The following is a 5886-nucleotide window of genomic DNA, read 5'->3' on the forward strand; positions in this document are numbered from 1 at the left end:
TGTCATTCAAAGGGCACATAAGCACAACAGGTTTTGAATGAAAGAAGATGCTAGAGTAGCAAAAGCTTTGAGCAGGCTGCAGCACCCTAGTCGCTGACATCAGCAATCTGCTTATTATTATATTACTATGCAGCTGGATCTCCATCTGTGGCACTGCTGGCTAAGTATCATTTCCACTTTATGTAAAGAACATGGATTCGGTGCTGTGTCTCCTGAGCTAATGAGTCAGATTTCGAATGAGTCTCTTAGCCGTGTCTATATAGGAACGAGGTGAGTCCAGGCTACGGACCAACTTCCAGGGACTTGGATAAAAGAAAAAAAAATAACTTGACTCACTCTCAGTGTAATCTGGTCAGAAAAGAACCAGAGAGTAAGTCAGAGAATGGGGAACAGTGTATGTTCTCATGGGTTCGCACAATGCACACCCTCTAGTGATTTTCAGAACTGGATTCCTGAGGAACTTCTGACATGAGGCTAGAAAGGGGAAGAAGCATGGGGCCTGTAAGCCCTGGGATGTCCTCAGTGGAGTATCGCAAACTAAACCAAAGAAATCCAAGGCTGCTTCATCAAAATAGGTTGAGGCTGTCTAAGGAAAATCATTAGCTCCTAACAAGTCACATAAGTATACGTGGACAGAAAGTATCTAATACAAATATAGCTGTAGCACAGAGTGTTTACATAATAGGCCATCATCAACTTCCTCTTGATTTTATAAATGAGGGAGGAATCATGACAAATGGATACTTTATTTCTGTTGATAACAGCAGGTCATACATTACCATAGGGTACCTTTTGTTTTTCTGTTTTAGTAGGCAGGTACAAATAAACGAGGAACATGGGTAATTCCCAAGGACAGTATCTAAATGCCACCATACCTGGAGAACAAGAAAGGCCAATCAGAATCAACAAAACAGTCTCTAGGTCCTTAGGTCCCCTGTCACAGAAGAAAATATCAAGAGAAAGGAGCCCATCGCAGCATGTTCTATAGGGACACATCAGCCCTGAGTTCCAGAAAGGAGAAATGACCACATTCCAGGCTTCTCTATGGGGATGTATCTTCTCAGTGTGTCCTAAAATCCCACGTCACAGCCCATGTTCAAAGTGGTACCATTCGTCTATCAACATGTTAATGTGTGATCCGCTACATGGGTAGTTTTACTTTATTCTCTTTCTCTTCTTTCTCACATGGTTCCTGAACTACCAGCAAGCTTTATTTTAATTAAAATGCCAGTAAGGTTTATAGTGATTTCTGTAATGCTAATAGGCAGAATCTATATATCATAATGTCAGGACAATGCATTGGCTCCTACCAGCCATGTTCAATTAAAGGATAAATCATTTTCAGAAGAACATTAAGTACGGGAAATTTAAATATAAATAAGACAGAAAATTAAAACTCCCTTGAAGTAGCAGATGAAAATTTGTTACGAGAGGGAGATTAGCTGAGTAAACAGAGAACGAGTATTACTTTAGATATTCCGACAGATCTAATATCAAACTTTTATAAGACTGATCCTTGCTTCAATATGATTGTGTGTACATGTACGTAGGTGTATTATGTATGCCTGTAGATGTGTGTACAATGTATGTGCTTCACCTTAGTTGCAGGATATAGAACAATTAGGTTGGAATTGAACTAGAAACTGTTACCTCACTGGCTGGTTTTCACAGGGCCACAGGAAGGTGTTCAGCAGGTTTCTTAGAGGAGAAGGGACGTCAGCTCAACACTCCTACCCAGCTATGGCTCCTAAGAATAAGGATCCTAACCTGCAAGGCAAGATATGACCTCTTGTATAATAGTAATACAATTGCTATGGCGACAACCAACTGTTCTCTGCTTGGGTTTAAGGCTTGTTCTACAAGAGGAAGAAGGTCCTGCCTGGTAGTGTAGACTCAGTCAAAAATACTTGACTGAAGAAGTCTTAGGCCCTAGCAACAAGCTTACTAGTCTTTTTAAACTACACTGATACAACATCAAAATGTCTCCCATGTTTGTATCCATAAGCACATGCTCTGCTGAGCCTTTATTAGAGACGTGTCTATGTGTGGAGGAGGCAAAGATTCATGGCTGCTCAAGGGACTGAGAGTAAGTGATAGCTGAATATTCAACCCTAAACAGGAGATGTATACCTTTCTCTCTAAGGCTCAGAGAGAAATTCAGAAAGAGTGTACCGGAAGATAAGGAGAGGAGCTACAAAATCCCATAGTCCAGGAACAGTATGGCCATTGCAATCAGGAACTCTCAGCAGCTGCAGCTTCCTGGCTAGGCTTACATTAACCTGGGCCTGTCACTGTCAGTCATGGAGGGATATGAGGGACTAGTAGGTTCCTATCCTATACTGATGATAGATTTTAGGAGAGAGATGGTTATTGGAATGGTCCTAGCTTTCTTCTCCTTCCTTGTGCTCTTATGAGTTAATCTTTTGCTATCATTTAATTGAGCCTTTGAGAGTCATCAGAAATGATCCTTCCTTTGAGATAGAAAGAGAAAAAGAGAGGGAGAGGGGAGGGGGAAGGGGAGAGGGAGAGGGAGAGGGGGAGGGAAGAGAGGGAGAGGGAGAGGGAGAGGGAGAGGGAGAGAGAGAGCATGCCATAAGAGATCATTAGACCCTCTGAAGCTGGAGTTACAGCAGTTCTGAGCTATGTGATATGGGCACTGGGAATTGAACACCAGTCTTCTAGAAGAACATAAAGTACTCTCAACAATTGAGCCTTGTTTCCAGTCCTTATGCTGTTTTAATTTTTAAATAGTACTGTCAATAGTACTGTCTCCTTAAGGTCTGCATTCATAACTTAAATTCCTATAAAAGAAACTCCCAATGTACATTTAAAGTAACTCCTGATAAATGGATGACTACAGTTCATTACAAGTTCCATAGGATAATTTTAAATCTGAACAAAAGGCAGAGAATTGCTTAGCCATGTTGTAAAAAGCATATTTCCTTCTCCAATACTAATGTAAGCTGGAAAGAGAAAAAAATTGTCTCTCGAATTTTGGACACAGTAGGGGAATTGCCATCATCGGGTGTTCGTCTATTGATTTTGAAATCTTGGAAAACCTCAGAATCCACTGGAAGGCTTGTTAAAACAGATGGCAGGAATGCTAGACTCCTGCTCTGATAATAGGTCTTGAGGAAAATGCGTGAGAATTTTCCAGTCTACCAAGTTCCTAGGTGAAAGACGGGGGCTCCTGGAGGACATCCTGGAGCCACGGATGTGCACGGACTGCAACCAGAAGATCTGGAATGTTCTTGGATGGGACGTTCGAGTGGTTAACTGAAAACTGTTGAGAGCTCTGTTCATCCCAGACAGTCTCGAAGTCTCCTCACAGCACTACAGCACAGGCCACCCAGGCCCTTCTTGCTCCTCACCTTGCTTACAACCTCAAAGTCCCCATTGCCTCCTCCTCCTCCTTTTCTCACCCAGTTCTCTCATTCTGTCTCTGTCTCAGTCTCTCTTCTCCTTGTGCATGCGAGCATCAGTGCATACATCAGTGTGTGTGTGCTTGCATGGGTGTGTGCATGCATGCTTGAGTGCAAGTATGTATGCGTGCATGAGTGCGTGCATGTAACTCATTGATTATATTATTCTGGACAACCAATGATCCCGATCTATCTGTCTTCACCTCTCCCAAACTGAGTTTACACGCAAGCATGACTACATTCTGGTTTTTTAATTTAATTGAGTGTTCTAAGAACTGAACTAAGGCCCTCGTGCTTGCAAGGTAAGCACTTTGCCAACTGAGACATCTCCCCAACCCCTACCCAAGCCTTGTTTCATTCAGTCTTTCTCTTCTCACCCCAGCCTTCTCTTGGAGCTTACTCTTTCCTGTGCCATAGCAGTTAAGTTCCTAAAATAGAATGTTCTTTTTCTTCTACCTTTTATGTGTTCTTATCATCTGTGCCCTCACTGTTGGAGCAACGGGGCATGTCTTATAATTGCCCCAACTGTCAACTCCTCAGTTAATATTAGCCATTCTCTGAACCGAAGTCTTCAGTGCATAGACTGCACTCAAATTGTACCTTGTCTTTTGGAGGAGGTGGAGTGAGATTTAAAGCATAGCTTGATTGAAAACCAGCTAGAGTCTACTTGTGATGCTTGTGGTGTAAGTAAAAGATCCAAGACATGGAGGAAGGGTACTAAGAGGCAGAGAGTTTGGGGTCATTCATATACCCTTTTCAGGCACCTTTCAGGGCAAGGTTCACTCTTCTCCAATTGTAACCTTATCAGAACAGGCTGGAGGCAAAGCCATGAAGTCATTGTCCATTGGTGTTTTTATGACTGAGATTTCTTCGTTTTGCTACGGAGTAGCTGAGCCACTTAATTAAATAAGGAGACCTGAGCTCCCATTTAGATTATGGTCAGATGAACTGGAAATTAACTGCCACTGTCTGATCTTTAAACATTAAGATAACAAAAAAAAAAAAAAAAGCCACATCCATCAGGGCACAGAAGGCTACCTAGAAACGCCTGAAAGGGCTTTATAGCTAGGAGAATCTCCGTGATGCTCCCACACAAACACTGCGGAGTGGTAGTCAAGGGTAAGGGCTTTAAAACAATCTGAAATCTCCAACGCTTGCCAAATTTTATTTTTTACTTTGCCACCTACTGTCGCCTGTGTGATCTTGGGAAGATCTCTCAGTCTGACTGAGCCCTGGTTTCTTCCTTCCATGTTCAAATTAAGACAGAAAATATTACCCACTAAGAATGAAGGAGAAAATAAACAGCGCTATGATTATCTACAGTTTGCTCCTAGTACAAAGCAGGGCACATAGCAGTAGCACAATGAACAGTGGCTATTATGTAGGCCCAAACTCTCATTCTTCAGATGCATAGATTGAGGCTTAGAGAAATTGTGCTCATTTAGGGACAGATAAGAGTTTAGGATTTTAAAATTCTGGACCGATTTATTCAGGGTACCTTATCACTTTTAACACTTTCTACAATTTAGATTTGTCTCATATATAAGTTATAATAATCTGAATAATGAATCTGCTGTGGAAACCATGCTTTTAAATTGCATACTTATTTCATGGATAAGAATCTTATGTGGGGGGGGGGAATCTTATGAAAAGTACTATTTTCAAGTCTTTCAATAACTAGCACTTGAGAAATCATCAAAAAGGCCATTTTCCAAAAAAAAAAGGCCATTTTCCAAGTAATTATAGGTTATTTCTAACTGAAAGACTATATTCTTGATTATTTGATTATCGATAAAGCCAAGTTACATTGTGGTATCAACTGTGTGCCAGTGTATAATACTATCAGCACAGGATATAACTACTCTAGGATCTCCCTAAAGACAACAGTTTCCTCTTGCTGAAGAACTCAGGCTAATACAATGCTCGATACAACTTTCATATTTGAGCTCTTGAAACTCGTGCAATTTCCCTCAGATTCTCAGATGATTTTTAAATCTAACATAAACCTACTAAGTAATATATTCTAGAAGTTATGGCCACTATTGGTCACCCTCAAAGCTCCTACTTTCATTTAAAAGCCACAGACAACTTAGCCTTTTGTGGTGGTTGTTCTTGTTTGGTTTGGTTTTGGGTTTTTTGAGTGGTTTTTTTTTTCATACTAGCACAGGCTGGATGGGAGCCAGAAGCCTTAAACATGCATGCTACATGCAAGAGTTAATTCTGCCAAGAATCTGCACAAGATGAAGCCGTGGTTTCTCAAAAGAGAAGAGAGAGCCGGAAGAAGAAAAGCTGTATCAGGCAGGATGGTTTGGAGTGTAAGAGACATTTTCCAGAAACAAGAGGGGAATGAATGCCCAAGGCTTCAGGGGAACTGATGTCACAGAACAAAGGGGCACTGACCTCTTGTCTTAACTTGCTTTCTAGTTTTGTGATAAAATACCAGGATCAAAATCAACTTAGGGGG

The 5886-nt window shown here is 41.2% G+C and overlaps 1 long non-coding RNA gene across 1 annotated transcript in view; it reads right to left on the bottom strand.

The window, feature by feature from the left end:
- Nucleotides 1–788: 788 nt before the first annotated feature.
- Gm40681 overlaps nucleotides 789–5886 on the bottom strand; it is a 29222-nt gene continuing 24124 nt past the window's right edge. Inside the window, exons 2-3 of the long non-coding RNA XR_871797.3 lie at nucleotides 1651–1767; nucleotides 789–875 (exon numbers count right to left, since the gene is read on the bottom strand). This is a non-coding gene — a long non-coding RNA (predicted gene, 40681). The remainder of the gene's footprint in view (nucleotides 876–1650; nucleotides 1768–5886) is intronic.

This window comes from Mus musculus, chromosome 10 (assembly GCF_000001635.26).
Source record: "Mus musculus strain C57BL/6J chromosome 10, GRCm38.p6 C57BL/6J".
Taxonomy (NCBI): domain Eukaryota; kingdom Metazoa; phylum Chordata; class Mammalia; order Rodentia; family Muridae; genus Mus; species Mus musculus.